Below are 11,519 nucleotides of genomic sequence, written 5' to 3'. Positions count from 1 at the left end.
GCAGGTTTAACATAAACCTAAGGAAGTGCTTCTTCACACAGTGCACAGTTAACCTGTGGAATTCATTGCCAGTGGATGTTGTGAAGGCCAAAAGTATAACTGGATCCAAAAAATAATTAGATAAGTTCATGGAGGATAGGCCCATTGATGGCTATTAGGTGTGCTCTGGGTATCCCTAAACCTGTGACTCAGATATTGGGGCTGGATGACCTGGGATGGATTACTTGATAATTGCCCTGTTCTGTTCATTCCCTGTGAAGCATCTGGCATTGGCCACTGTCAGAAGACAGGATACTGGACTAAACAGACCATTGGACTGACCCACATGGCCATTCTTATGTTTTTAAACATTTGTAATTAAGGAAACTACAAGTACTCGAATATAAATAGTTTTAAATCTGGTACACACTGGAAATAACTACCTACAGAGCAGATATTCTCCAGCTACAGTGTATGATAGGACTTTCAAAGTTTAGACTTTCTTATAGCACAGCAGACAAGGTATTATATGGATAATATTTGATGGATCCAACTGACAAAAACAATCAATAAATCTTTCTCTGTACACCCACAGGTAACAATACATTCTGATCAGTTGCATCTTATGAAATAAGTTCTGTTCTGAAATTACAAAAATAGGATGGAGAGCAGTATTTGGGGGGGGTGGGAGGACAGAGTTTTAGGAATGTTGCATCAATCTCATATAGTCTCTTTGACTGGACAGGAACAAACTATTTGAGCTTCAGGTGCTCTAGAGTCTAAGACATTGGTAAGAATTTCAAGAGCAATTTTTAGTGACCTGTAATTCAAACAAATTTTGACCATTTCACCCCCAAACTTTAAAAAAAATGCACCTTTATCTTCAGAGAAAACTTTGCAAGTTTCAATCCAATCCATTTTTTTCTATCCAAAGTTGTATGTGGGTGTGGGGGGGGGGAGGGCGCGGAGGGTAAAACAGGGCTAATACAACTGTAGTTGCAGTCCTATTTATGGAAACAAAGGTATGTCTCCAGAAGTAATCTATGAACAAATTATACCCATTATACCAGTATTCTCCCACAACTGTATTTTCTGATTCAAATATTAACCCTGCAGAGAACAGTGGAGCATAGATACTGCCATACCTGATCAGACCACTAGTCTATGTCCGCCAGTACTGTAAAAAAGAAATTAACAGACAAAAGGGTTTAACTTTAATTTAAGGTTGTTTGTTAACATTACACTTAAAATATAAAGGCATGACTGTTACTCCAGGAATAGTCAACATTGTTGATTCCTTTCATTCAGCAATAGCATTGGAAAAACAAAGTCCCTGCAGAAGCCAAGGGTCTGATCCAAAGCCCATGGAAATCAATGGAAGTCTTCCCATTAATTTCAACAGGATTTAGATCAATTTCGAAATGCCCAAACTGCACAAAACGTTGGCCAGGTTGGGATTCTGACAAACATAGGGGGCAGGGGGAATTAAAGCCTAGATTTTTTTGTGTCAAAATCAGTTGGTTGGGCGTCAAACTTCTTGGCTTTTATTGAAATTTTTTATTAGAATCTACAGTGAGTTAATTAATGGCCTCCATCTTGTTTTTGGCAAAGATGCTTGCCAGTGTATGACAGGCCCAGAAAAACAATTCTTGTTATTGTTTTGATCACTGTTAATCTGTTCTGTCAGATCCTACTTTTAGTCTATTTAGTCTAAGTATTGTAATTCCTGCTGCCCTAATTTTCTCTCATGACTGATATTCAGTCTTTTTCCCTACAGTACAGAAACCAAATTTGCAAAGAGAATGCCCCATTAATCAGATTGATTCTAAGACATTAATGAGTTTTAATTACAAAACAGGGATGGTGTCCCTAGCCTCTGTTTGCGAGAAGCTGGGAATGGGCAACAGGAGATGGATCACTTGAGGATTACCTGTTTTGTTCATTCCCTCTGAAGCTTCGGGCATTGGCCACTGTCAGAAGACAGGATACTGGGCTAGATGTACCCTTAGTCCAACCCAGTTTGGCCGCTCTTATGTTCTAAAACTAAACAGTGATGTTTAAAATATCCATCCACCAGCTTAATAATAATAAATAAATAAATCTTGTGTTCCCCTGGAGCACTCTTTGCTGACTTTTCACACTTGGATTTTTTTCTAATATGTCCCCATATCCCATCTAAAATATAATTGTTCCTGTGGAACAATAACTTAGTCTTTACTAAGATAAATGGTTTGTGTTTCTCCAGTATTCGTATCATTTTCATTTTGCATTCTGCTGATTTTAACCCAGCACAAGTTAGACAATACTTTACTGAAAGCAAATTGTTATTTCAATCAGAAAGCTTCTTTTCCCTAGACAAAATAGAGTTAATGACTTGATTGAAAAAGGCAGTTTTCCTTTCTCAAACAGTTCCTCATTGTATGAAATTTCAGGAAATGCTGACTTCACAGTAGTTTTCCATGCTACCTTACGAGGAACCTTTTCGGGAATTAATGACATGTGCCATAGGCAAAAATTGCTAGTAAGAACATTTTTGCATTTAAACATTTTGGAGAAAATAAAACTCTGAAAACAGTGTTTTTCTTAAAAAAAAAAATCCTGGGCTTTATCTACACGCCATAGTTCTAAGTTTAAAGTAAAAGCTACAGTTAAAGCAGTACAACATCTGTAGTATGGACACAGTTATTCCATTTTATTAATATAGCTATTTCTGTACAGGAAAGGAAATAAGCTATACTGGTATGACACCTTTGTACTAGTATAACTATGTCCACATTACAGCTTTTAGCACTATAATGATTTCAGATTTTTTTTCCAATCACCTCCTTACTGATATAGTTACCCCAGTACAAAATCTGTGTTCTGACTCGGTCTTAGAAGCAGTCTTGGATGGAACACCTGGACCAGAGTCTGCCACACTGAACACAATAAAAGATTTGACATTAACTTAAATAATACATACCTAGCTCTTAAGAGCACTTTTCATCTGGACTTCTCAAAGAGGGTCTGTATCATTATCCCTTTTTTACAGATGGGGAAACTGAGGCACGGGGCACTGAAGTGTCTTGCCCAAGGTCTCCCAGAAGGCCAGAGGCAGAGATGGGAATCGGACTGAGGTCTTCTGAGTGTTCTCTATAGGTTCTTATACCACTTTCATCACCATACTAACTGAGCACCTTCCAGTAGAGCATTAAACAGCATGACTACACATTTGTCAAATTTTGTTTGTTCTTTCACTCACTAGGCCACACTGACTCCGCTGGAGTCAGCATTGTAACCTAGAGCATGGGACTGGGTTCTATTCCCAACTCTGCCACCAGCCTGCTGGGTGACCTTCGGCAAGTCACTTCACTGCTCTGTGCCTCAGTTTCCCCATCTGTAGAATGGGGATATTGATACCTAGCTCCTTTGTAAACTGTTTTGCGATCTATTGATAAAAGGTAAGAGATAGGTATCACTGCTATTATTAAATGGAGGCTGGTTTGGACATTTGTGGAGCACCTACAAATCATGCTGGAGCTAATAGCAATTATGAGTGTTCAGCAGGAGCTTACCATGTCAGTATACAGTCCTTAGTTTACATAAAGATAAGTTTTGGAAGAGAAGGTTTTCTTCCATTTCATGGTGGATATGGAATCTGTAAAAACTCTCAGATTAAGAAATAGCTTTTAACAAAGAAATTACCCCTTTTTCCAGCCCCCTAGTTGTTATAATTAGTTCAGGAATAAAGGACCAGATCCTGTGATGCACACTTACCTGAGCAGTCCCATCAAGCTAGAGTTTCTACTGAATATGACTGTAAGATTGGTGGCTAAAGCCCAGATCCTCAAAGGTACCTAACTCCCACTGAAATCAATTGGGATGCTCTGGACCTAAACTTCTAAGCATTAAGGGTTTAGTCCTGCATCCAATAGCCTTTGATTCTCCACTGCTTTGTGTAATCACTTACATCTGTGCAAAAGAGTGCAAAGCAGGTGTAAAACACTGCCATTTTCATTTGGTAGCATTGTAGGCCCATTTTACACACACACACACATTATATATATATATAAATTACTCCAAAAAGTGCAAGGCAAAGAAATCTCAGGGCCTAAGCCCCTTTAAGCTGTGCGATCGTGCTGCAGCCTATTAAGCACCACACAGGCACTCAGGGCTGCGGTGGGGAGAGGTGCCCCAACCCGTCCCTGCCCGGCCGGTACCAGGTGTATAATGGTGCCAGGTCCATGCTCGGCAGAGGCCCCGCTGGTCTGGCCCAGCGCTCTACTTCATTTGTGCTGTGGCCAGTGGCCAAAGCGCTGGCTCCTTTCCTCTCTTCTCTGCCCCCTCCCCCACACTCCTCTAGACCCACAGGCCCAGGGCTTCTCCTCTCTCCCCTCCCCCCACTGGCTCCTCTCATCTGGCTGGCTGAGAGCTCCTCTCTCCACCACCTTAGAGAAAATGGAGAACATATTGCAGACGTTACAAATAATTGAAAGTTAATGTAATAAAAGGGTTAAGAAGTAGCTTATTGATATTGCTGATTTACAGAAATGTGCAGGCAGAGATCTAGTGTTCTATAATAATAAATCTGAAAGTATTTTTGCGGGTTTTAACATCAAGAAAAATGCATAAAATTATGCATAGATTGAAAAAAGTGTGGCCTTTTTCATTTAAAATTACAGAGAAGAAAGTTGACAAGGAATGTGATATGGGAGGGGAAAAGTTACTGACTGTGAGATGGAGATCACAGAAGGAGACAGATGAAAGAAAAATTAAATGGAGAATTTTCCCTGATAGATTGAGCAGTCATCCGCATTTTATATATGTATAAATATTTGTGTGAAATAAAGTGGTAATCTGACTTGCACGTCTTTATTCAAGTAATACACTATCTTTTGTTTTAAAAATGGATTAGATCTAGTATATATTTCAAAGATTAAATTAATCATTGTTTAGTCAATGAGTAATGGAAATTATAAACAGTGGGGAAAATAGATGCTTAGAATCCTAAATAAAGTAGTTTGGAAAAATAAAAATGTTCCAATAAAAACTTCCTTAAAGGGTTAGAATGTGAAGGAAACATGGTGTCCATTTGGTAGTACAGGTCTGTTGTACCAGTTGATATGAGAATTAAACAGAAGGAAACTTTAAGGCATGGCAATCAGAATGAGATGAGATTGTGGAGGACAATGGGGAACCAAGTTTTATTACAATGCAACTGGTAACTGAAATCAGACTGATCAAGAGAGTGTAACAACATAGAGTTTAAGAGCTCTGCAAATGAGGACCCCTCAGGTGTGTTTGCATTGCAAAGGGAATAACCAATCCTACAAAGTCTCCAGACATTCCAGTAGTGGCAATGCAATCAGTGAAGGAAAAATGAGCAGAGCAGGAAGTACCGGGGAGTACATGATAATAACTATAGGTGCCACAAGCGGCAGATCTGTTTATGGGATCAATAACATATTTGTATCTAGACAATTCCCAAGCCACTACTTTCTGGCCTCTGTGAAAGAAAACATCTGCTGCAGGGACTTTGCATTCAGAGTATGTTCAATCTTTTATGCACAATTTGGTCTTCTATGCATATGACGAGACATTTATAGCGGCGCCTCACATAAACCGTGCCTCCCTCGTGAAATCTTGCAATGGAGTAGGCTATTGGAAGCTAGTAGCCATTACAATAGTAATTTGAGCTGGGACACAATAATGGCATCACATTATGAACCAATAACGGGATACTAATGTTTGTAGTACACTCTTGCAGTGCATAGTAATGAGGAGAAATGCACATTTAAAATTAATCCTTAATTATTTGGATGATTTTCTGATGGCTAAGCTCCCAAACATTTAAACTTGCCAAAAATGTCAGCAGTCATTCAGGGCTTTGGGAGTCTCATTACCAAAGGATAAAAATATTCTCCTAGCAAACAACATTTTAGGGGGTATTAGCTTTAGTTTGTATTGAATCAAACCACCTGAGCCACAGAGAGTGGGTTTTAAAATCTTTGGATTTGCATACAGATTTAGTCCTGTAGAGAAAGTGATCTTCTGCCGTTCAGTGTACCCACACAGGAATGAACACATGCCATCTTTTCATCAGAACAAGTAGGCAACATAATAGGGAAAGTCTGGCATTTTAGGTAGAGTCAGTTCTAAACAAACAAAACAAAAGAAACAGCCATTTAGCTGATGCCAATGATTTCACTAAACATCACCAACTGTGTTTCCAAAAGGTTTTGTATCTTACCTACCAGGGCTCATCCCTTGTTGCAAGGTTGCTTGAAAGCAAGTAGACTCAGCAAGGCAGTAATAAAGTCAGCTTGTAATACTGCACTTAAGGAAGCTCCACATATCTGAGAATGGCAGCAGCTCAGAATGATGTGAAGGCAGCCTTTTCATCTCTTGGAGGGGCAGGACACCTTATGCTGCCTATTTGGAGAGTGGGCTGTGATCAAATAAACAGGCATATAGTATGATTATGCCTGCCATAGTATCATACGTTGGCCCAAATTTTACTTTGTTACTGCAGTGACTTCAGTGGAGTTAATCAGAATTTGTAGTACTGTGTCTGAGAGAAGAATTTGGCTCAGTGAAAGTTTAAATTCAGACTTTTTCACTTTTTTTTTTTTTTTTTAAGTTTTGATTTAAGAAACTTGTTTGATTTAGCAAAGCTTTTTAAGAACAATATATAAGAACTCCAGAAATCCTCTTGGGTATGGTTATCCCAAGCAAGTGTATGTAGAACAATTTGATTGTTCCGATTCCTTTCAGTGAAAGGCCTGTGCAATTTTCTCTCATTTCAGGGGTGGGGTAAGATTTAAAGGAAATCTAATAAATTCTCAGAAGATGCATTAGAATGTGCAGAGTACATTACAGCTACTATATATAGACCGTATATTCATCAGCCTATTTGGCAAGTCTCTGCCTACCTGGAAAAGCTGATAGACATTAAGCTGGGAATTCAAGTCAAAGGAATGCTAGAAAGCTGAGACAGACAGGAAAATAAAATAGCAGACAGGAAACAGGCTATCATGCATTAACCATTAAAGGCTATTTTATGTGCTGTTCATTAGGAGGCCTCCCTTGAACAGAACAGAAAGAGGTCCAAGATAGTGATCTTCCCAGACAATGATTTTTAATATATAAAGGAATGTGTATTTTCTCAGAATAGTAAATTGGCACCCTCCCAGATGACATGAATTGTTATTTCCAATGAAATGTTGGTGAGTGTCTGCTCACAGTTTAGGTTAACAAATTACTTTTTAAAGGTCTGGTGGTGGTTTAGATCATTTAATTGAGGTCAATTAAGTAAATTTCTAGAAGTTTGGTCACATTTAGGTCAATTAATTAAGTTTTGGACTATTTTTAAAGTTTACATTTCACACTTCTGTGCAGAATTACAGCTGAAACTAATTGTGTGTATGAAAAGCAGTCTTCTTTCTCTACCCCCACTCACCTGTAGCTATATTACTATTATCTATTATTTGTAATAGTGTAGAACCTAGGAACCCCAGTGATGCAAATGCAGTGGCACTGATTCTCATTTACAATAAAGCCTCTTTATGCCAATCTGGTGGCAAAAGTGATTCAAATATAGAGTTCAGTTACATTTACACCCCCTTTAAGTCTCTGTTCCTCTACTCAGGTGGTGTAAAGTGGCCTCAATGTAAATGAAAATCCAGCCCAATATCTGATTGGGGGAAGATCTGAGAATATTTAGTGAATAAAGACAGGAACTGGAACTGTATAACTAATGGTAATACAGTAACTCCTCACTTAAAATCGTCCCAGTTAACATTGTTTCATTGTTATGTTGCTGATCAATTAGCAAGCATACTCGTTTAAAATTGTGCAATGCTCCCTTATAACATGTTTAGCAGCTGCCTGCTTTGTCCACTGCTTGCAGAAAGAGCAGCCCATTGGAGCCAGCTGGTGGGGGCTTGGAACCAGGGTGGACGACAGCCCCCCTATCAGCTCCCCACTCCCTTAAGTTCCCTGTGCGGCAGCTGCCCAGCAGGCTATCAATTGATGGCAGTTCAGCTGCCCCCCCCACTGCCATGTGCTGCTCCTGCCCTCTGCCTTGGAGCTATTCCCAGAAGCCTCCTGCTTTCTGTGCAGGGGAGGGTGTGAGGGGGGAAGAGGGGGGCTAATATCAGGGTGTCCCACTCCCCCCTGCTCCTGCCCACCCCATCTCCCCATAGCAGGGGCGGACACGACAGGACTCACGACGGAGGGAGTGTGCTGGCAACAGCTGCTGTCTCAACTTCCTGGTCCATTTAAAAACGCGATCTACTTAGAGTGGTTCAGCCTACTTAAAGGGGCAATGCGCATCTCTCTTTCTCTCTCTCACACACACAGGGTGTGTGTCTCTGTCTCTGTCCGCCATGCTGTCTCCCCTCCCTCCATTTGTGCTGCCTTGTAGAGTATGAGGCTACATTAACAACCTGTTAACCCTTGAGGGCTCAGCCGAGTTCTAGTTCATCATTTAGCAATAAGGCATTCCCTGGGAAATATCCCACCCTCTGACTCCACCACCTCAACCAAGCTTCACAATCATCATTGCTGTGTACAGTATTAAATTGTTTGTTTAAAACTTATACTGTGTATACATATATATAATATAGTCTTTTGTCTGTTGAAAAAAATTTCCCTGGAATCTAACCTGCACCCATTTACATTAATTCTTATGAGGAAATTTGATTCGCTTAACATCATTTCGCTTAAAGTCGCATTTTTCAGGAACATAACTACAACGTTAAGCAAGCAGTTACTGTAGTATGATAACTTATTTAGGCCTCAGTGCATTTATATCATGGGTTATTTATTATTAAATAATATAATAATATTATTTATATTATTACAATAGGAAGAGACATTTTCTCTGTGTGCTGGTAGGCACATATGCAACAACATCATATAGGCTGGTTATTCAGGTTAACAAAGCTTTCTCCCACCTCATGCTCCCTTTCCTCCCTACCTCCCACCACTATAGATTAGTTTGTAAAGTAGGGTTTAGTAGTTGCGTTAAAGCCAATAATCTTTCCCCAGAAAATTGAACATTTGCAGCAGCAGCAGCTTAACAAAGCACCTTCAGCTTGTCTCTGCTGAGTCTGTGACAGGAGCTATTTTTGAGGTGACTGTAGCCCTGCTAGAGGATAGCAGCTTCAGGCTTGTCTTTTTATCAGTTCAAGCTCCTAACCTTCTTGTCTGGATTGAAATAATCATAAGCTGTTGAGAATGTAAGGCAGGAGGGAAGAATAGTGAGGAGAGGTGTCAAAAGGGGAGTTTTTGCATCACTTCGCTTTTCCTTGGCCTGAAAATGAAAACTGGAAAACAGGAAAGTTTTTATTTGATTACCACCCAGAACAGTAGCAAGACAGAGCATTTTGTTATGAGAAAACATCTATCTACTATATTTTCATTTTACTATTCCTGTAACATTCTGGTCTTTTTTCACTGCTTAAATATATACCTAGTTGAGTTACACCCATGTCGTGGTACATATATACTCACAAGGCACCACCTGATAGTTTTATTCTCCTGTGCAGCTGACTTAACCTACAGTTAAATCATTCATTTTATATTAGTAATCTCTTGGAGGAGCATGATACTGATATAGAAATCTTCATGTAGGCATCCCAGGTGAGTACCCTAACCACTGGGCTAAAAGTTATGAGTGAGATCCTCCACTCCTGCTGAGCTTGCCTATTGGTGGGGCCACACAGGGAAGTTAGGCGGAGGAATGCTTATCTTCCCATGATTCATGTATTGCTCTGGAGCAGGGGTCAGCAATCTTAGGGGTCCCATCAGGGTAATCCGCTGGTGGGCTGTGAGACATTTTGTTTATGTTCACCGTCCACAGGCACAGCCCCCTGCAACTTCCAGTGGCCGCGGTTCTCCATTCTCGGCCAATGGGAGCTGTGGGAAGCAGCGGCCAGCACATCCCTGTGGCCTGCGCTGCTTCCCACAGCTCCCATTGGCCGGGAATGGCAAACCACAGCCACTGGCAACTGCAGTGGGCCGTGCCTGTTAATGTCTTGCAGCCTGACAGCAAATTAACCCCGTGGGCTGCGTGCCATAGGTTACCGACCCCTGTTCTGGAGCTTAGGCATCTAGAAGCCTAGAGGGGAGTAGCAGTGCACATGCCTAAAGGCAGAACCATAGGCACTTTGGGAGGTTTTATGGCAGCAATTTAGACAATAAGCAAGTTTTGGTGCCTACGCGATTTGGTGATAGCTCTGCTGAGGTTTTGTGAATCCTATTGGGGCCTGATTCTGGGATTTAGGCACCTAAAGTGGCAGTTAGGCACCTAAGTCCTTTTGTGAATCTATCCCTATGTCTTTAAAGTTAAATTTTTTCAGATTTTCAGAAGTGCCCAGTATTGGCCTAACTCTACTCCCATTGGAGTTTTACCATAGAGATCAGTGGTGACAGAGCTAGCCCAGTACTGAGGCCTAGATCCTCAACGGTATTTGCATGCCTAACTGCCGTGGATATCAATGGGAGTTAGGAGCCCTGTGAGGACCTGGGCCTGATTGATTTTGGAAATCCCACTCGCATTTTGTAAAAACAAACTTACATTTCTCCTTACAAAGAACAAACAGACATCAGAGAGCAATTTGTCCCTCTGATTCAAGATGTACTATCAAATCAAAGCTAATCATTGGGGAAGGTGTGCTGGGGTATATTTCTAAACATAGTCAAGTGTAGTAAATGGAGATAGTATCATAGCAGAGAAGTTTAAGGAAAGAATTATTGCATAGAAGAAGAAATAGTTAACAATGATAATACAAAGAAGATAATCTTGTGAGAGTATCACAAATATAGGTAGAATAAGGTTAAATAAACCCTCATGTGTTTTTTGAATTTCAAACTATTTCTTAATTTTAACAGCAAGCATTATTTATGTGTGGAAGTGCTTGTCTTGACTACAGAGCATCTAGATATGCATCCGAAGAAGTGGGCTGTAGTTCACGAAAGCTTATGCTCTAATAAATTTGTTAGTCTCTAAGGTGCCACAAGTACTCCGGTTCTTCTTTTTGCGGATACAGACTAACACGGCTGCTACTCTGAAACAGAGCATCTAGAGTTCTCTCCTCATTTTGAGGTAGAGCCCCAATTGGTTCTTGGAAGAAAAAAAATATTCACTTTCCAGACAATTAGTTATGTAAATTCAGAGTGATCACCAATCACAGAATAGAAGTGATGCTGGCTTTCTTTTTAAGGACTCTTCAAGAGAATGTGGCTTTGGCAGTCCATGTTGATATGCTTCCCTAGTGTTGTAAAAGCCTATGAAGGGGGAAACTCTTTTCTCATGATACTTGGACTTGGTCCTGCAAGATGCTGAGCATTGATGTAAAAACAGAGCTATCAGCTGGGGAAGAGGCTCAGATTTGCCCCACTGAGGATAATCAGAGGGCTGAGGTAACAGAGTTCAGCCATGTTAAGATGCTTCCAAATCTTTGATGTCACAAAGGGTCATTTTTCCTATCTTCCTTCTGCTCTTCCCTGTAGCAACTGCACAGGGATTACTGTAGCCTCAGGGCTACCGTGGCTTC

Source organism: Chrysemys picta, chromosome 5 (assembly GCF_011386835.1).
Source record: "Chrysemys picta bellii isolate R12L10 chromosome 5, ASM1138683v2, whole genome shotgun sequence".
In the NCBI taxonomy this organism is placed as follows: Eukaryota; Metazoa; Chordata; order Testudines; family Emydidae; genus Chrysemys; species Chrysemys picta.
Note: the sequence above shows the minus strand (reverse complement) of the source record.